The 21885-nt window shown below is 41.2% G+C and overlaps 1 protein-coding gene and 1 pseudogene across 3 annotated transcripts in view; both read right to left on the bottom strand.

Annotated features, from left to right (window-relative positions):
* The window catches only part of FAM81A (family with sequence similarity 81 member A), a 127059-nt gene that overhangs the window by 83632 nt on the left and 21542 nt on the right, over window positions 1–21885 (bottom strand). The window lies entirely within an intron of this gene.
* Window positions 269–1772, bottom strand: LOC102973736 (vasculin-like protein 1; annotated as a pseudogene).

The raw sequence follows: 21885 nt of genomic DNA, 5'->3' as shown, positions 1-21885 counted from the left end.
ATTGCGCCCCATATATACTGTGTGTATGTTTTAAAAATCTTTCCCACCACACAAAGTTCTATTAAGCAGATAACAAGGAAGGGCAACAACAAAAGCTAAACAAGCCAATCACTCGCTCTCTCTTTGGGATATGATTATTTTCCTTGTGCATGAAGTATTCAACAACAGCATAAGAAAAAGAAAAGGAAAAGAATGATTTCTTCTGTATAACCCCTAAACACACAAGCCGAGTTTACTGGGTCAGATTTAACAGTAAGCATTTATATGCCTACTTCCAGGCATTGTCCTGTTTCACTGCTACTTGTTTCCGTGTCGTCTGAGTCCTCAAACTCTGCTTTACAAGTGTTTCTCCAAGGGGAGGACAGGCTAGAACTTTGGCTCTGCAAGAAGCCATTCTTCCCAAAGCCATTTCTTCTCAGCTCCTCTGTCTTCATGTGCAACTCTTTGAGCTCATCCTCTGTGAGGGGAAGGCAATTCTCATCATGTTCAGGATACTCCTGCCATCCCACGGCTTTCAATAACCTGTGCTCTGCTTCCAAAGAGTGAGAGAGGACCTCCCCTTCGACTTCTACGGGAAGAGCAAGACCATTCTGATGACAGCCTTCCTCTCCATTTTCTTTTGGTTCAGGTGTGCTGTTGTCCTCTGAATCCTCCAGCCTCTCACAGGCTCTGCTCTCTGAGAAGTCTCCATTCCGGTCATCCTTCAGAGTCTTCAGGAACTCGCTCTTCCGTCAACTTGGTCAGAGAGAGGAGCTGATCTCAACTGGAGGAGCGGTGCTGGCGGGGACTCTCTTTGGGAGAGCTTAAAACTATACCACCAGCCAGTACTACTGGTTTGGTAACAGAGATTGGACTGGTAGAAGCAGACTCCCGGCTAGAGGAAAGGGATCCTCATTTGTGCTCCATTCTGTTAGCTTTCCACGCACTGGGCTTGGATGGAGGTGGTACAGGCTGAGGAACCAGGTTCTTATAGACACTTGGAACCATGGTTGACAATTTGTTTCCGTTTGCATGGTGAGATCCTGGTGAGGTGAATGCAGCAGAGAAGGCAGAAGTAGGATCTTCTTTGGGAACTTTTTTGATGACTAGCATTTTGGAGGGCTGCTTGGCACTAGGTGGGGCTTCCCACACCCCAGAAGGGGTCCCAATACATCTGCATGGCTGATTCTGTTTGCCAACTTCTGGATTCATAGAAGGAAAGTCGTCTTCTTCAAACTGCAGCTCTTCCACCTTATCATCTTTCTTCTCTTCCCTAATCTCTGTAGCTGGCTTTTCCTGAAAGGCACAGCCTTTCCGGGAGTGGAATCTGCCATTCCAGTGGCGATGGTTCCCTGTGCCACCCCACTATGCTGGCTCATGCCGTCGTGACCTCGGGAAGAGCCGTGCCAACCAGATAGGTTCCCTGTGATTCCCGCATATGCTCCCTTAGAGACACCAGAGTCCACGGAATCGTGGCAGAATAGGGAGGGCTGGTGCCAGGAATCTCCTGTCGTTCGTAGAGGTCCGTTGTTAAAAAAGCCATCAGAGGAATTACGTCGACGATGGCTTACTCCAAGTCTACCATCTCCTCAGGGTAGGTGCTCTCTGTGTTTTTCAAAGGTGGCCGTAGGTGACTTAGCTGACTGTGGTGTTGAGAAATTTAGCCAAGCAGGAACAAAGTCATGCTGCACCATTTAGGTCCAGTGTCTCTTTTCAACAAGGTGAGGCATCCAACCTCATGGCCAGGATCCCAGAGTGTAACCTCTGTGGTCCTGTTTCCTGAACTCCTTGAGCCTGCCAGCTGGATTTCCACAAGGCTCTCTTGCTAAAAGGGTACTTAAAATTAGGCTGGCCGGCAGCACACCTTATGATAAGCACAAAGAAGCCAGGCTCTGTATGGATCAATTTCTCAGTTCCCTCAATTGCTCATCTTAAACTATCTAGATCCTGACATGTTTCCAAAAGGGGAAATCTCCGTGTTTTTCAAAGGTGGCCGTAGGTGACTTAGCTGACTGTGGTGTTGAGAAATTTAGCCAAGCAGGAACAAAGTCATGCTGCACCATTTAGGTCCAGTGTCTCTTTTCAACAAGGTGAGGCATCCAACCTCATGGCCAGGATCCCAGAGTGTAACCTCTGTGGTCCTGTTTCCTGAACTCCTTGAGCCTGCCAGCTGGATTTCCACAAGGCTCTCTTGCTAAAAGGGTACTTAAAATTAGGCTGGCCGGCAGCACACCTTATGATAAGCACAAAGAAGCCAGGCTCTGTATGGATCAATTTCTCAGTTCCCTCAATTGCTCATCTTAAACTATCTAGATCCTGACATGTTTCCAAAAGGGGAAAGGGGAAAAGGGAAGGGGGAGGGGAACATAAAAAGTATTTGTTACATTTAAAAAATAGGGGAAAGGGGAAAGAGCTATATTAATGTTCACCTCATTCAACTTCCTTGAGTGATGGCCCTATGATGTTGCCTAAATAGATAATACATGGACATTTGCACATTGAATGCAAACACTGTTCATAAAAAGGTCATAGCTTAGAAAGACAGATGGACTTTTGTTTGGACAAATAATGTCATGGAAGTGACAGTTCAAAAATAAAACACTGAAGAGCTATAAAAGATCTTCTGAGCAGTCAACTCTAGTAGCAAAACATCCACATTACAAAGCCCTTAATTTATAAATCTCATTATTCTTACACAGCTGCTAAAAATAGTGTGCAGGTATGTATTTATATTTCCCTTATCCTTCAAAATCTAAGGACATAAGAAACCTTGTTTAAAAAAAAAAAAAATCAGACAGGAACTTGATAGGCTTTTCCCTCCGAAGAATAGCAGCTCTCAAGGCAAATTTCTTGGTATAAAGCTCTCAAATGTTTCTTCTATTTCTTTGGTCTTCACTATTTATAAATTCACAGCAAAATTAAAACAAGTAGAAAGATAGGGCTTAAGGAACAGTCATGGAAAAAGTTCCAAAGTGAGGTTTTCTTCTCTTCAGCTTTCTGTATTTCACTCGCTCTGCGCCTTCCTGAAGACTAACTGAGTTAATGGAAGGTAATAAGAATCTTCTGCTCCAGTAGAGAAGTCACTTTGCATCCATTTCCATCGTTATTCAATCATTTTAAAGGCCACAGGAATCTATCACTTTGGCTCCCTCTTTCCTTCACGTGCATATGCACCGTTAAGACTCCTGCACACTGATTTTGGAAAAAATTTTCCTTCCAGCAATTTTCAGAAAATAGGCCAAAAAAAAAAAATATATATATAAAAATCAGACAGGAACTTGATATGCTTTTCCCTCCGAAGAATAGCAGCTCTCAAGGCAAATTTCTTGGTATAAAGCTCTCAAATGTTTCTTCTATTTCTTTGGTCTTTACTATTTATAAATTCACAGCAAAATCAAAACAAGTAGAAAGATAGGGCTTAAGGAACAGTCATGGAAAAAGTTCCAAAGTGAGGTTTTCTTCTCTTCAGCTTTCTGTATTTCACTCGCTCTGCGCCTTCCTGAAGACTAAACTGAGTTAATGGAAGGTAATAAGAATCTTCTGCTCCAGTAGAGAAGTCACTTTGCATCCATTTCCATCGTTATTCAATCATTTTAAAGGCCACAGGAATCTATCACTTTGGCTCCCTCTTTCCTTCACGTGCATATGCACCGTTAAGACTCCTGCACACTGATTTTGGAAAAAATTTTCCTTCCAGCAATTTTCAGAAAATAGGCCAAAAAATATATATATATATATATACTGTATAGTCTTTAAGCTCTTCTGAAGTTTCATGCCACAATAGCTCAGTTCAGTATAGAGGAGCAAACAATCATGCTTATTTACCATGTATTAACCAGTCAGGACACCGCAGTTTAGACAATGGAGCCCCACATAAGCTGACACTCTTGTTTTAGCTTCTCTGCCAAGCAGTACATTATTGGACAGTGATCCTCACAGGTACGAGAATTAAGAGACAACTTTCACTTCTGTTCAACAACAAAAAAGAAATGACAATACCCACTAAATAACAATACACACAACATACATGATACATTATACTGTGCCATTCCAAGCCACATTGAAGTGAAGCAAAGGAAAAATCAGGATTATCAGTACTGTCCTTACTGAAATTTTTCATATTTTGTTGTTCATGGATTTTTGGCACTAATTTCAATTTTTAAAGTATTGCATTAAAATATTATTTATCTTCATTACTGAGTTTTTTGGGCACCCCCTTAAATTTTGCACTTACGTGTCTTACCTCACCTGGGCCCTGGCCCTGATGCTATAATAGCCAGTGTTTATGTGTCAGGCCCTGGGCTAAATGTTTTACCTATAGTACTTAATTTATTCCTTGCAAAAATCCATGAGTAAAACTGAGGCTTAGAGACATTGCTATGGCTTGTCCAGGTCCCAAAGCTTTATGGCACTAGAAAGGATGAATACACAGATAAAGAATATGGAGGCTTTGTTTGCATGTAAGTTTCAGATAATTTATCTGTAGCTCACACCTTGGCAGATACGAGTCACAGATGAAGAGGCAGTTATTGTGTCTGATGTATAGTGTATAGCTAGAAAGCCTCCTGTTGGGATTTGCAATATTAAGCAGATTTCTAATAAGGAGTGGAAATTTCATCATGATAAGATATTTGATAGGGCTGGTAGATCAATAAACGAATTGTTGATAATCTTGATTAGTGGGTGGGATTTTCAGATGTTGGTATTTGATATTCTTGTATTTGAAATACAACATCGATCTTTCATGTTATTGGCCATAGTTAGATTTCATGTAAGAATAATAATGACATATACTGTCTAAATTTTAAGTGCTATTTTGGTGGTGTGGTGGAATTTGAACCTGGGCACTTTTGATGCCACTGCCTGTGTTTTAACCAGATGCTGGATGGCCTCCCAATGATCACGTCAGACTAGGAAGGAAAAATGCATCATAAACTTCAGTACATAAAGTGTGTGGCATAGTGAGACGTGAATAAATGTTGCTTCAGTTCCCTTTTGTTCCCCCAAGGATTGTACATATCAAAGAATATGAAGAGTAACATACAAAAAATTTTATTTGGGGGAGAGCAAATTAATTTTAACACTCTATCTGATTTCTTACACCTTCACCCAAGTCTACATTGGCAAAGAGTGAAGATTTAGTGTAATTTTCTAAATGAACCTGATAAAAGAATCTTTAGTTTGAAATACACAGAGCCAAAAATATTTTGGGATTTGAGCATCTTCTTAAATAATGAAACTGAACCAAGGGCTTTATGAGTGCATGCTTGCTAGCAAAAGGTATACAGAGTGCTATTTTTTAAAGTCCTGATTAATAGACAATACATATTCTGCACTTAAAATTAATATTATACAGTGTTCTTACAGGAGAAATACCAAGTACAATCCTCTTTGTTTCCTCTCCAGCATTTGGATACACTTTGTTTTCATGTACATATAGCAGATTTCCCAAGGTAATGTGAATGAGCTGTAGGACTTTCTACCAGGAGCTGTAGCCGCCTCCCACTCCCCCATAGTCATGTAATAGGTTTTCATCACGATAGACTCAGGAAGTAACTTTCTCTTCCCCTTAGAATCATAAATTGTAAATTTGACACATTCTTTTTTTTTTTTTTTTTTTTTTTTTAAGGAGGATTCACGCTGTGAAGTTCCTAAACACTACTGGTATGTGTTTAGGCTAGTTACTTAACGTCTCTTTGACTCAGTTTCATCATCTGTAAAATGGCAGTAATGTAGTGCCTACTTCACTGGATTCTAATGGAGATCAAAGGCACTAACTCATGTAAAAAAAACTTTAGGGCAACACTTTAGTTACTATTTTAATATTATTTATTATATCTAATATCATATAAATTTTATTATTACTATTTTCTCCCAGGACCCAATCAGAAGAGTGAAGGTCTAATTAATATTGGCTCAACTATTTTATCTTACATATGCAGACAGAAGTTGGTAATTAATCTGGTTGACTCGCTCCTCACACAATTACTGATGTGGCTTGTCTTGGAACAATTCTGAGTATCCTTTTGGTGTCAGCCACATCTCAAACCATTTCTTTCCATTGCATGAAGTTATCAATGTCCTAGTCAAACGGATGTACAGCGCCTAATATCCCGATCCTTTTTGGCTGCACCGAACACAAATTCCAAGTTCTCCTCTAAGAACAGTGAGTGAGATTGTCACACGCCTGCTTCTGCCTTATTTATCTGCACCCTTCCTGCTCCACCTATATGATTCAACCAAATTAAGCACCCACCCAGGCCCTTGAAAAGGGAAAGAGGCCTCTGCCTAATACTTGGTGCTGTGGGAAAGGTGCAGATGGCATCACTAGCCCATCGTCCTTCCTCCTGCTGCCAGCTAAAGTCATTCTCCTTACCGTGGACGTCTCGGAGGATGAATATAGCCAGCGATTACCACTGATTACCACCGCCACCACCAACACCAGACAGTTATCTGGCCCCTGCTTTCAGCTGTTTGGTTTATTCTTCGGAACTATAAAGTAGGATTTCAAAGCATCACCAGAACAAGGAAGACTTTTACTTTCCTACTCCTGCCCCCACCTGACCTGGGTTCTGCCCTCTAAGATTCTTTCCTCCACCTGCCTACCCTGTTCTTAGCACCAGGAGTAGATGTGGCCCATTCCTGACTAGTATCTCTGCCCAAGTCTCTTACATCAGAAGTCAGGGCTGAGCTTTTCCCAGCTGATTTTCTCCCAAATCCGGTCAGAAGAGTGAGCAAATAATTAATATTGGTTTGACTATTTTGTTTTATTTCGGTAATTTCAGTACTCAAAAGTTGGAGCATCTTTTTTCGATAGGCCTTAGTGACAAATACAAAAGTCTTGCTAACTCATTATAAATTTAAAACACAAGGGGCTTCCCTGGTGGCGCAATGGTTAAGAATCCGCCTGCCAATGCAGGGGACGGGATCGAGCCCTGGTCCGGGAAGATCCCACGTGCCGCGGAGCAACTAAGCCCGTGCGCCACAACTACTGAAGCCCGTGCGCCTAGAGCCTGTGCTCTGCCACAAGAGAAGCCACCGCAGTGAGAAGCCTGTGCACCACAACGAAGAGCAGCCCCCATTTGCTGCAACTAGAGAAAGCCCTCACACAGCAACGAAGACCCAATGCAGCCCAAAATAAATAAATAAACAATAAATTTATTAAACAAAATAAAACACAAGCATACACAGTATCTAATCTTAATATAATAAGTTTGACATTTCTCTTTCCAAGGAAGAGTCTACTCTTTTTCCAAGGGGAGAAAATAATAATGATATCTGTAGAAAATTTTTCACAAGCGATATCAGCTCGCCTTTTGTTAAACTGAGAGAAAATTATAAATCAAGCTTTAAAAAAACTTCAACAGAAGCATTTTTATAAGCAATATTGGATGACACGCCAACCAATAAGACTGCCCATAGTAAGCCCTCTAAAGTTGCAGAAACTACACAAGAAAATTTCTTATAACTGTAGGACATGATCATCTAGATTGAATAGAACCACCAAGTATCTGGCACAGTGAATTAAAAAAACTCATACCAAGGCAATTCATTTTGAAATTTCTGAACACTAAAGATAAAGAGAAGATCCTAAAATCTTCCAGACTGTAAGTATATCACAGACAAAGAATCAGGAGTCAGAATGACATCAGACTTCTCAATAGTAATACTGGAAGCAAGATCAGTACCTGTAAAATTCTGAGAGAGACTTATTTCTATTATAGAATTCAACATCCAGCTAAACTATCCATTGAGACTGAGGGCAAAATAAAGACATTTTCATATCTGCTACTTCCCAAAAATGTACACTTTCTCAGGACTTTACTGAGAAATGTAAACTGCATAAGAAAGTAAGCTAAAAAGAAAGAGACATGGGCCCAGGAAGTGGAAGATCTACTCCAAGATAATAGTAAAGAGAATTCTTAGGAATATGATAAAAGTAATACCAGGACTGATGTCCAACAAGTCTTATGGAGAGCAACCAGTACAGACTAAAGCAAGAAGTAGAGCACCACAGGAAGGATACTTCCAAGAAAATGAGAGAGAAAAAGAGAGAGAGAGAGAAACGGATTATCTAATATGTTTGTACCACAGTGAAAGGAGTTATAGTTCTATCAGAAAGTCTGTATATGGGACTTCCCTGGTGTCACAGTGGTTAAGAATCCGCCTGCCAATGCAGGGGACACGGGTTCGAGCCCTGGTCCGGGAAGATCCCACATGCTGCGGAGCAACTAAGCCCATGTGCCACAATTACTGAGCCTGTGTGCTCTAGAGCCTGCAAGCCACAACTACTGAGCCCCCGCGCACTGCAACTAGAGAAAACCCGTGCGCAGCAACTAATACCCAATGCAGCCAAATATTAATTAATTAATTTTAAAGTGTTTTTAAAAAAAAAGTCTATAGATGAATTAGTGAGAGGTACAAAAAGAACTAAACCAATGGCCAAAAAAGGCAATCGTTAATACTAAGAAAAGAAAAAAGTTGTCTGCAATCATACATGGCTCAGCTGTGAACAATAGATATAATGTAAACATCGATTATCAGTTTAATCAAAAATTGTTACCTCACCATATTGGGGAGATTGGAGGAAAAGTGTATGTGGCAGAAGGTAGACTGAGGCATTTAAGAACGCTAAATCCAGGCTTCCCTGGTGGCGCAGTGGTTGAGAGTCCGCCTGCCGATGCAGGGGACACGGGTTCGTGCCCCGGTCCGGGAGGATCCCACGTGCCGCGGAGCGGCTGGGCCCGTGAGCCATGGCCGCTGAGCCTGCGCGTCCAGAGCCTGTGCTCCGCAACGGGAGAGGCCACAGCAGTGAGAGGCCCGCGTACTGCGAAAAAAAAAAAAAGCTAAATCCTCATCTTCCATAGTAGAAAGTCAATAGATAATAATTAACAGTGAAAGATCAAGAAACACCAGTATAAACATCTTTGACTTTATATACTAAGTATTGATACATGTATTTCTCTGATGCAAAAAAAATTAAAAGAAAACTCGAGTTATGAGGAGAAAATCATAGAGTATTTAAAAAATATATGTACCTATTATTTTGAAAATCCTCAGGTTATTTACTTAAGAGTCTTATTACTGCCTTTCTTCCTAGGACATAATTTCTGTATTTCTATTTCAGGCACTTTCAAGATATGTTGTTAGCAAACCACAATTCTTCCCTTTGAGAATGGCATTATGAAACCTTTTATAGAGGATGTAAGACTCTAATTTAAAAACCAATTTTGTTCAAAAGAACATAAACCCATTAACTGCACAGTAAATTGTTCCAAATTTATTTTAATAATTTTCTGACAAAAAAAATCAGTATATGGTTTTTCCTATCAGTTTTAGCCCATTAAAAATAGAATAGTCAACATAAGGCCTATTTGATTAATACAAAAACATTTTCCAGATACATAGAATATTCATTTAAGGTATGGGTGTGTGTGTGTGTGTGTGTGTGTAAATATAATAATGTTTCAGTGCAAGGAAAAAGAAAAAAATTATTTTAGTTAGCTTTACGAATAACAAAAAGCCAGGGTACTTTTTTCCATTACTCAGATAATGAAAATAATTGCCTGCTGAACATATGTTACATGCATTATCATGTAACAGAAGGACTCCAAGATTCAGAGTGAAATTTTCAGACTTGGGTTCAAATTTTGGCTTCATCTCTTACTAACAGGATGATTTTGGACGCATCATTTAATTTTTTCAGCCTCCATTTCCTCATCTATTGGGAACCTAGACTGTGATAGGCACTATTTTGGGCATAGGGGATACAGCAGTCATGCATAGTCTATGCCCTCATGAAGCTTGTATTATTTTTAACTTTTTTTTTTTTTTTGGCCGTGCCACACGGCATGCTGGAGCTTAGTTCCAGACCAGGGATCGAACCTGCGCCCCATGCAGTGGAAGCACGGAGTCCTAACCACTGGACTGCCAGGGAATTCCTGAAGCTTATATTTTAAGTGAGGAGATAATAAGCAAGCAAAGCAATTTTAGATAGTGATGATCCTCATGGAGAAAATAAAAAGAGCCATAGGATAGTGACCAATGTGGAGCATGTTGGCTAGTTTAGAAAGGATGGCTAGCATGGACTTCTATAAGAAGGTGGTATTTGACTGACACCTAGATGATCTAAAGTCAGCTATGTAAAGATCTAGGGGAAGAGAATTTCAGGCAGAAGAAACAGCCAGTCAAGAAGGGGCTTGGCATACTTGGGGCTAAGAGGAGGCTGGTGTGGCTTAAGCTCAGAAAGAGAGGAAGAGAGGGGGGTACTAGATGGATTCAGAGGGCAGTGTGCATAGGAGATTGAAAACTGCAGTAAAGAGCTTGGGTTTTATTTGAGATGAGAATCAAAAGACAGTTTTAAGCAGGGGAATAACCTGATCTGATTTGCTCTGGTGGCTGTCCTGAAAATGAATTACAGGAGGGCATAAGAGAAAGCAGAGAAACTAGTTTTAAGCTATTGGGTGTATTGTAATGATGACGTAATTGGTATGATTATGGCTTGGATTACAATGGTTGCAGGGGAGATAGGGATAGAACTGGACTGATTTTGGATATAATGTAAAGGTAGAGTTAAGCAAACTTGTCATGAATTAGTTAGGGATGGAGGAGAGAAAAATCAAGGTGGTTGCTGTTTTTTCAACCTGAGCAACTGGGTAAATTATGATGCCATTTATAAGATGGAGAATTCTTCCGGAGGATCAAGTTTAGGGGCAGAAATCAAGAGCTCAGTTTTAGACATGTTAATTATGAGATGTCTATTAGACCTCTAAGAAGAACTATCAAGCTGGCAGCTGGAACTATGAGTTTGAACTCTGGGGGAGAGTTTGAGCAGAAGATATTGTTTGATTAGCATTAGCATATAAGAGGTACTTAAAGTAAAGGGACTGGATGAGATCATCTAGGGAAGACAGGCAGATGGGAAATTGCGTGTGTCCTGGAACCAAGCCCTGGGGCAGAGAAAAAGGAACCAGATTCCAGAATCAAGAATCAAGAACCCCGAAAGGAAATTGAGAAGGAGGAGCCTGTGTAGATGAACGAGAGTCGGGAGAGAATGGTGAGGCAGCAGGCAAAGAAGAGTTTCAAGGAGGTCAGTGGGGTCAAAGGCTGCTGAAAAGTTTCAGAAGTTAAGGCCCCAAAAGAGAGTGATGGATTTGGCAACATGGAGGCCACTGGTGACCTTGATGAGGGCTGTTTCAGTGGAGTGGGGGGGATGGAATCTGTTTGAGCAGGTTGACGAAAAGATGGGAAATGAATGAAGAAGTAATGACCATAGACAATGCTTTCAAGGAGTCCTGCAATAAAGAGGAGCAGAAAAATGGGAAGGTAACCAGAAAGGTTTTTTAGTTTGTTTTTTAAAATAGAAGACGTTGGAACAAGTTTCCTTTCTGATGTAGTGATCCAGTAAAGGGAGAGAAACCAGTGATGCAAGAGAATCATGATTTTAAAATCCTGACAGTTGAATAATTAAATACAAGTCACTCAAACTATATGAAAAACTTCCAGCAAAAACTCCCTAATTCTAAACAGTTCTATGAAGATTTCTGGTGTTTTGTTAGCTTTTTCTCAGTCCTTGTTTCCAAGCATTTAATCTTGAGTTTACATGTATCTAGTTTTTTGCTTGCTGAGACTTTAACTTTCTTCATAATCCACACTTGTCATAGATAATAAGTCTGTGTCCACATGAGGTATCATTTCATTGTGATTAAGAGATCAAGTCCTTGAGTCGGACTGGCTTGGATTAAGCCTCAGCTCTGCCACTTGGTAGCTGTACGGCCTTGGGCAAGTTAATTAAAATCTCTGAGCTTTAGTGTTCTTTTCAATCAATATTATTAATAATAATACCTACTTCATTAGGTTGTTCTGAGGCTTAAATAAGAAAATATATGTAAAGTATCTGGCATGTAGTAGGCATTCCATAAATAATAGCTGATATTATCATTACCACATAGACAAATAAAAAACAAAATGAAAAAAATATTAATGTAGTTAAGATATTCACAATTTTAAGAGTCAATAAATTGCCTAATGAATTCAATAAATGACAGAAATTTCTTCTGAATCACCCAAGTAATCTTTGCTTTCATACAGCTTTCAAAAGGTATGCATTAAATGTTCTGGGCACTAGACAGAAGTGGTGTTTGCACAAAGCCTGAATGTAGATGTATATTGTATACTTTAATACATGAATTGTATACTTGAAAATGCTTAATTTTATTTTCATGAATTTTACATGCATAAAAAGTATGCATTGAACACCTGCTATGTGCAAGGCATATACTGTGTGCCTCTACCTTATTTTGTTTATGAAAATATGGCCACAATGAACTTTCTTTTCCTTTCTTGGTCAAGAACATCAAATTTAAGCAGAGATAGATGATAGATCGATGGATGGATGGGTAGATAGACAGACAGATAGATAGGAGACAGATAATCAGGGTTTGGTTGTTTAGAAAATATGTCGTCAAGGAAAGAGCTTAAACACCTCAATACTTTTTCCTAGGCAGGCCCAAAGGCTCCAGGTATTGGCCAGAAATAAATACGAGGGACAGTCAAGCATCAAAGTCCAAGAAGGGCACATTTTCAAACAAGGATTTAGATTGATATTTTAGACAAAAGAGCTAAAATTCAGGAGGAGATCCTGTGAGGAAAGGAGACTTGGGAGAAGTCTCAAGCAGCACCAGGGAGAGCTCCCAGCCAGTAGCCGTTTCCTACTATACCCTAAGAAGAAGCTACCCATTTTCTTTTTTTTTTTTAAAGATCTTTTTTTTGATCTGGACCATTTTTTAAAGTCTTTATTGAATTTGTTACAATATTGTTTCTGTTTTATGTTTTGATCTTTTGGCCTCGAGGCATGCGGGATCTTAGTTCCCTGAGCAGGGATGGAACCTGCACCCCCTGCATTGGAAGGCAAAGGCTTAACCACTGGACCCCAGGGAAGTCCCGAATTTAACCATTTTCCTTCAGAAACTCGGGTTTTCCTCAGCTTGTTCTTCTTTCAAAGTAGGATCACCTAAAACTTAAGGACTTTTCTGACCTCCAGTGATAGGGACCACATCTGCTTCCACACAAGAACCTTTGGTCAGGTTTTCAAGAGACCCAGTTCTACCTAGAACATTGCTACCCAAAGCGTGGTCTGTCCTTGAGATTGTCATACTGAGTGAAGTAAGTCAGACAGAGAAATAGAAATATCATATGACATCACTTATATGCGGAATCTAAAAAAAAATAATACAAATGAACTTATTTACAAAACAAAAACAGACTCACTGACTTAGAGAACAAACTTATAGTTACTGGGGGGTAGGTGGTGGGGGAGGGATAGTTAGGGAGTTTGGGATTGACATGTCCATACTGCTATATTTAAAATGGATAATCAACAAGGAACTACTATATAGCACAGGGAAGCTCCATATTATGTAACAACCTAAATGGGAAAAGAATTTGAAAAAGAACAGATACATGTATATGTATAACTGAATCACTTTGTTGAACACCTGAAACTAACACAACATTGTTAATCAGCTATACTCCAATATAAAATAAAAAGTGAAAACAAAAACAAACAAACAAAACCAAAGTGTGGTCTGTGGACCAGGAGTACCAGCATCACTTCTGTGTTAGAATGCAGATTCACAGGTCTCACAGCAGATCTATGAAACTGAATCTGCATTTTAACAATATTTCCATTTGATTCATATGAACCTTAAGTACCGAGAAGCATTTGCCTGGTGAACATGACCCCACCAGAATCCGGTAGACTCTTCAAGAGCCTTGTTTTTTCACTGGATAAGAAACTGGTTCAGGAGGTGGGAAGGCTGGTCATTAGAACCATTGGGAAAAATCTGGAATTTTGTCTTCTAAAAGAACCCTAGTCCTGTCTCGCCATTTGGAATTTATAAGGGATATTATTTGATTATATAATAACTCATAAACAGGAAGACATGATAAAAAGGAACAAGCAAATGGGAAAATTCTCTCTAGGCTGATATTTAGCGTGCAACAATATGCAACAGATATTCAGTATGACACTTGTTTATTTTTCCATTAAATTCAGCTGTCCTAATTTGAGAGACTCAGTTAAGAGTTGTTTAATTTTTTTAATAGACAATGAAGTTGATGCTCATCACCGCAGAAGGGAGAACAGAGTGTCATAAAGTCACAGAAGGATGACCCCACCTACACACGGTCACAGTGCCATGACTATGGTATGGGGGACACTGTGACTAAAGGCACGTTCTGGTCATATAAACTTAGAAGGATATGGTGGGGATTGCTAGAATCAGAGCTAGAAGCTGCATAGAAGTGATGTGTTTCCTGCGTGTGTTTGCTTTTTGCATTTCAACTTCCCAGCAGAAACATTTTTGTCCTGCTTCTTAGATGGCAGTTCCCAAGGAGTGATTCTCCATTTTTCTCTTGCAATGGATTTTCTAGGTCATCATTTCAGATAAACTCTCTGCGAATCAATCAAGTATACCTCAGGCACTTGGTCTGAGGCCAACTCTGGGCTGGGGAGTATGAAGGGGAAAGGGAACTGGGGAGTGAGACCCAAAGTATATTTAAGTTGCATGATTCCTAGCCTTGAGAGGTTTCTTGTCTTGCTGGCCAGAGTTAAAATAAGAAAGCCATACCAAAACAAACAAACCTACACACACACAAACAAACAAAAAACCCAAGAAATCACTGGGAAGAAACGAAAGAGTATTATAGTGCTAAATTATATAGTTCACACTCTGAGTGCTAGGGAAGGTCAGGAAAGAATGAGTTCTTTTCCTCTGAAAAGAGGAAAGGAAAGCTTAAAATGGGCTTTGATGAATGTGTGGCATTTTAGTATATAGAAGTGGGATTAGAGTAGTTCCTAGAGAGGAAAAAAGGAGAGTAAAGGTGAGTTCTTTAATATCTCTTAATCTGACTTTTTACTTCCCTAAATGGGAAAAAGAATAATAGTATTCGTTTTGGTTGGCTCCTAGGTTTTTATGCAAATTATATGATACGGTGTTTGTAAATGTTTTACATCCAAATAGTAATCCAACGGATGAAATGATTTCAGTAACCAAACTATCAGTAGTGATTTAAAATCAGAATATCAATTTCTGATTTTATAACTAACTGAAGAAAAAATAGCCAAAAGGGTTGTATCAGTCTTTTACGTAAGGTTTTTTCCTGCAGTCAGTCTATCCAGAAACCAAACTACAAATCAAAAGGAGAGTGATGATCCCGATAATACTGGCCACCGTTTATTGTATACCAGTGTCTTGGGCTCCTTACCCATATGGCCTTGCTGATTCCTTGCCCCAGTCCTGTGAGGAGGAAACATCACTGCCACTCTGCACTAGCCAAGCTTCACAACTAATAAGTGATGGAGCCCAAAAGTAAACTCATGCTCATCTGGCTTCAAAGCCCAAGCTCTTACCCCTATGTTACCAGGTTTAAAAAAGGAATCAGAGTAAGAAGTTATTCATTAAAGTTTTTCCTACCATGCCTATTGTTAGCACGAACAAGACTGAGAGGAAAAATAGCTGAAAAAGTGAACTGAACTGGTTGTTATACCGGTCTTGAGAAGCACTTTTGAGTTATTGATCAGACTAAATTCTAACAACCTTTCTAAGCTTTCTTAACTCACTCTTGGAGAGACTAGATTCCAGAGAGACCACAGAACTACCGTGCTTATCCCTGTGAATTAGAGAATATTGTTTTCTGAAAGGGGAAACATTGAGTTTCAGCTAATGAATTTGATTGGTTGTGAAAATCAGTTTGGGTAAGTTACAAGGCATCTCTTTCCTACATCAGGTAGGCTTTCTGTTGCCACTGTTCATTGCCTCACCTCTGCAGCTAGTCCATAAGCCCAGTCTTAGAACTACCTCCCAGCTCGTGTTGTATCTTTTTTTTTTTTTTTTTTTTTTTTTTCCCGTTGCGGAGCACAGGCTCCGGACGCACAGGCTCAGCGGCCATGGCTCACGGGCCCAGCCGCTCTGCGGCATGTGGGATCCTCCCCGACCGGGGCACGAACCCGTGTCCCCTGCATCGGCAGGCGGACTCTCAACCACTGCGCCACCAGGGAAGCCCTCGTGTTGTATCTTCAATATACCATGAAGTTTATACTAGAATATTCATTTGGTTCCTAGAATAGAAAGGCTTAATGCCTTCCTGGTAAAGCAGAATGAGTCTTCTTTTTTTTTTTTCCCCTACTGCTATGTCGATCATAGAGTAAGTTTAACACTTAGAACTTGAGGAGGTGACATTAAGAAAATCAAGTCAATATGAAAGGGGAGATGACAGGTTGGGATGGCATTGGAGCCACTGACTCAGCATCCACAGACTCTGGGAGGGGAGGGGCACCTTATCAGGATGCTGGAGAGCTCAGCAATCATCCATTTGGACCTGCAGCGAGCTGAACTCACTTTTTATCTATAGAGTCTCCAGTTTTGATTTTCCTTTATTTCCCAGGATTCTTTGAGGGTTATGACAGAAGCTCCTCTAACTGTTTCACCACACACACCCCCGCCCCTATTAACCATTTTAGTGGTCCTGTGTACATCACCTGGGAAGACACACCTGCAGAAGTCTAGGACAGTGATTTACAAACTCTTCAGCTGCTTACCCACAGAAAGAATTTTGAAAAACTACGCACCCCCCTATACAGTTTAAAGTTAACATCTAAAAATTTTCACTGTAAATTCAAATCATTGCAAAAGATATCATTTCTGGCACAATAACATTTTAAAACTGAACTGTTCCAACACACTTTGGAATGATTCCAATACCCTCTAAGCACTACAGCTCTTTGAAATGTACCCGATAGGGTCATTATGAAGACCAAGGACTTAACAGATGACAGTGCCCTGCACATGATAAACAGTCTGTGTTTGCTGTTTGTGTGTATGTATAGAAAGGTGGAAAGGGGTGGCAAGATGTTAGCAGTTAATCTTAGGAGGGGTTGTAGCAGGTGATATTGACGTCCCACACCGCATCTCCTCAGCCCACGTTTGAGTTCACACACCCCTGTGGGTCACAGTTTCTGCTGTGCTGAAGACATTACATCTCAAATGGTGTACCGCTCTGCTTCCCTGCTGGAGAGCTCTCTCCAGCTCAAAGGAGTTTACTAAAACTGATGCCTAGACACAACCTGGAACCTGAGGCCATTGACTTCCTCAGGGTCAACGCTCAACCAACGGGAGACAGGAGGAAGTGGGAAAAAGCCCCAGTCACCCCCGTCCTCTGGGGAGACAACTGTGAAATGTGTTATACAATTTCCCAGACAGTCCCCAGCAGGACTGAGCCCGGGTGGCCCACTGTCTTATTAAAGCACACATTATTGCTGTTTTTCCTTTACCTGTCTTTTCAAAGTAAATAAATAGATTTTTTTTTTTTTAGCTCATGTGTTGGTTTATTTTGTTTTTAAGAAAACGTATGCTATATATTTTTTAAAATCCATCAGTTTGTTTGATTAGCTTTTTACCTTGACCTTATGTCAGAAAATTACATTTCAGATTTAATGTATGAAATTCCAAAAGGCCACATCCATGTGTTCAAATTAACTTTTTTTTTTAAAACATCTTTATTAGAGTATAATTGCTTTACAGTGGTGTGTTAGTTTCTGCTTTATAACAAAGTGAATCAGCTATATGTATACATATATCCCCATATCTCCTCCCTCTTGTCTTAGAGGGAGGAGATATGGGGATATATGTATACATATAGTCTCCCTCCCACTCTCCTCATCCTACACCTCTAGGTGGTCACAAAGCACCGAGCTGATCTCCCTGTGCTATGCGGCTGCTTCCCACTAGCTATCTATTTTACATTTGGTAGTGTATATATGTCCATGCCACTCTCTCACTTTGTCCCAGCTTACCCTTCCCCCTCCCCGTATCCTCAAGTCCATTCTCTACGTCTGCGTCTTTATTCCTGTCCTGCCCCTAGGTTCTTCAGAACCATTTTTTTTTGTTTTAGATTCCATATATATGTGTTAGCATACGGTATTTGTTTTTCTCTTTCTGACTCAAAGTAAATAAATAGATTTTTAAAATATGTTTTAGAAAAGCAGCCCCATGGTATGGTTGGGCATTGTTCCTGGCTGTGGCCTCCAGAGCCTGTTCTGTGGCCCTCCTAGAGATTCTGTAAGCTATGGAATGTCCCTTTATAAATCTATTTCTGCTTAAAAACAAGTCTTTGGTATTGAGTGTGTTTAGTGACAAGAAGTACAGGAGAGTGGTTCTGAAGGGGTAGTCACTCTGTCACTTAAGGACACCTAAACCCCTCTCAGTCTCTCTACTTTTCCCGTTGCTACCATTAAAAAATTACCATGAATTTGGTGGCTTATCATGGCACCGATTATTATCTTACAGTTCTAGGTCAGAGGTCCAATATAGATTTCACAAATCGAGGTGTTGACAGGGCAGCATTCCTTTCTGGAGGCTTTAGAAAAAGGCTCCCTTCCGTGACTTTTCCAGCTTCTAGGGGCAGCCCACATCCCTTGGCATGTGGCCCCTTCCTCCATCTTCAAAGCCAGCAACAATGGGTTGAGTCTTTTTCACATGGCATCTCTCTGGTCTTCTCTCTGCCTCCCTCTTTCACTTTTAAGGACTCCTGTGATTAGACTGGCCCCATCTCAAGATTAGCTGATTAGCAACCTTAATTGCACCTGCAACCTTAATTCTCCTTTGCCATGTAAGGCAACACATTCGCAAGTTCTGGGATCAAGATGTGGACATCTTTGGGAGAGCCATTGTTCTACCTATCAGAGCCTCGGGACAGCTTGACCCCCATCAATCGACTCTAAGGATGACAGGATCACCTGAGAGGAAGCTGTGGCTTCCCAAGCCAGTATGTTTCCAGGCCCTTTCCTGAGAAATGAAGACAGCCATCTACCAGTGGCTTAAACAAGAACTCTTGAATGCAAATAAGGAAGAGCAGGGTAGTGGCTTAGAAGTCTTCAAATTTAGGCTTAAGTAGAGAGACTTTTATATGTTCCCAGGTTTATACGTCCCCTAAAATAAGGAAATGAGGTTTGCATTCCTAGGTTCACCGGATGTAATACAGTTTATTCACATGCTGACTTGACCCAGTTTTGAGGGCCTGCCTAGAGGTCAGTCACTTCCCCTTCCCGAGCTTCAATTAAGCCCACACCCCAACCACATGCCCTATCAGGTTCTCATACTCCAGGCTGCCGTATATCACACTGGTCACTACAGGACCAGGTACCATACAGCCAGGGACCACAGCCCCTATGGTCCAGAGCTTGCTGAAGTTACTCAAGTCAGCCAATGCTAAGCCTTCCTACCCAATTTTGCCTGTTCCTTCTCACAGAATCCACACTAAGGTGCTTGCCCATGGTTCCACTTTCTCCTTTGCCTGTGACGGGCCCCAGTGTTTCCCCCAAGTGGCCCTGCATGGCTCACTGTTTCTCCCCAGGGAGCTGCGAGTATGACAAAACTGTAACACTCTTTCCGGTTGCTTTCATGATCCACGTCTGGCCTCTCTCAAGGTAATAGGGTTAAAACACAGGGTAAGTGTGTTTAATTGATTTTTCTCACTTTAAAAATTTTGATTGATTCTTCTCTCCACCAAAGGTTCAGCAAAGACCTTTCTCAATGGGTTCAAGACTAATTTTAATGCAAGAAAGGGAAGTCCAGAAAGGCCTGAGGCAACTCTGCTGAGGGCATCCCTCTGTTCTCTCACCCCTAATGCCAAGAGACCCTCTCAGGCCACTCCATAGCAGCAGGCAGCAGAGAAAGTGCAGGGAAGGGTACTGACTGCAAAGCTGTTCCTTTGGAACTGTCTTTTGATTGGTCCGGAAACCAGCCTCCAGGGTAGGAACAGGAATTCTGACTGGAAGAAACAGCTTCCCCTTCACAAATAACCCATAATTTTCCCCTTGATTGATGAGAAGGCTCACTTTTATCTCAGGCAGGTCATGTTGAAGAAATGTTAATGATGTCATCAGGTGATGGATTTTCTCATACCTTCACTCACTGAACCGTGCCAGATCTATCAAGCCCCGTGCAAGGTGGATAGCAGAACACAGAGCTTGACTGCAGGAACGATCCCCTTATAATCAACTTGCAGAGCAAGTGTAATGTGGTGATGGGGACGCATGATGGGACAGAGCAAAAGTCTTGAAAGTGGTGCCCATGAGCCCAATCTAGCCTACAGGGGTATGTGTGTGTGTGTTAAGCTCACACATAGCTTCTTACTGGGTTTTTTTTTTGCTAATTTTTCCCAACATTTTATTATGAAAATTTTCAAACGCACAGCAACACTGATTCATTAACATTTTACTAAGCTTGATGTATCACATATCTATCTTTCCATCCATCCCTCCATCCATCCATTAATCCATCTTATTCTTAGTTCATCTCAAAGTATATTGCAGACATTCATAAACTTCCTCCGAAATACTTCAGGATGATTGTCATTAACTAGAGTTCAATATTTGTTAATATATTTTTGTATACAATTTACGTACATTGAAATATATACTTTTTCAAGTGTACATTCACTAGGTTTTGACAAATGCATGCATCAGTATAATCCAGACCCTATGAAGATATAGAATATTACTACCATGCCTGAAAGGGTACTCACTCCCTTCCCGGTCAATTCCTGCCCTCATCGTGGGTTAATTTTGCTTGTCTAGAATTTCAAATACATGGGCGTATGGCAATGTGAAAAAAAAACAAAAACCGAAAACAAATGACCCCAAACTGCTTCTCAGACCCATGATGCTCCAGCAAGCCTTTCCGTTCCCAATAAAACTCCTGAATTTCCTTCACCATCGCAAATGCTACACCATGTGTCCCAAACTTCCAACCTTTCCTCTCCAGCTTACAAATCACAGTCCTCTTTCCACTCATGAGCCCTGACTCTCTCCAGCATCATCTCCACACTCGGGGGGAGCAGAAAGCTGGATCCATGTACACATCTGGACAACCAGCCCATGAATGGGAAGCCCTCCCCCTCACCATTCCCCTCCTATCTCACTCTGTTCCATTCTCCCCCTTTCTCTTTCCCAGGATAGTCTCTTCTCCCTCATTTTTCTCCTACCCACTCAAGCAAGGGCAGCAGTAGATTCCACCCAGAGGCATGGACCTAGGAGAAATACAGACAAAGTACTTTATTCTGCTGGTGGAGGGAAGTAGAGGGATGTAAACTTTGTCTCCACCTGTGTCTCTGCCCGGCTCTGAAGGAGAAGTGGTGCAGCTGTGTTGAATTTGTTGTTTGAGGACTGCTATAGAAATTCTCATTAATACTCAGAGTAATTTCCTTCCCCTAGTCTTGCTTCCAGCTGAATTCTTAGTGGGAACGCCTGTGGTCTCTATGGGAAGATTCATACATAACACTGTTTCTGCTGAGGATCGAGGTTCATCCTGCTTCTCCTTCCAGGTCTCCCAAGTCCAGCTCTGGGATCCCCACAACCTCACATAGAAAGAACCACTCCCTCCCCATGTGTCCCCTGCCCCAGTGACTCTTCCCAAAGCAAATCCCAGCCAGTGTTCTGTGCTCTGTCCACGCCCCTCTCTGAACTGTGGGACTGAGATTTGGGCTCATACATGCAGCAGAACCCTAGAAGCCACTATAATTCAACGTAACTCAAAAGCAAAATGAAGGGCTTCCCTGGTGGCGCAGTGGTTGCGCGTCCGCCTGCCGATGCAGGGGAACCGGGTTCGCGCCCCGGTCTGGGAGGATCCCACATGCCGCGGAGCGGCTGGGCCCGTGAGCCATGGCCGCTGAGCCTGCGCGTCCGGAGCCTGTGCTCCGCAACGGGAGAGGCCACAACAGAGGGAGGCCCGCATACCACAAAAAAAAAAAAAAGCAAAATGAAGAGCCCAGCGTAAGATCTACACTCAAGAAACACCTGTTGCTTGAGCTTAGTTTAAATGCAACGTTGTTCCAACTCATTTCTAA

This window comes from Physeter macrocephalus, chromosome 11 (genome assembly GCF_002837175.3).
Source record: "Physeter macrocephalus isolate SW-GA chromosome 11, ASM283717v5, whole genome shotgun sequence".
Taxonomy (NCBI): Eukaryota; Metazoa; Chordata; class Mammalia; order Artiodactyla; family Physeteridae; genus Physeter; species Physeter macrocephalus.
The sequence above is the reverse complement of the archived record's forward strand: the minus strand, read 5'-3'. Positions and strand labels throughout refer to the sequence as shown.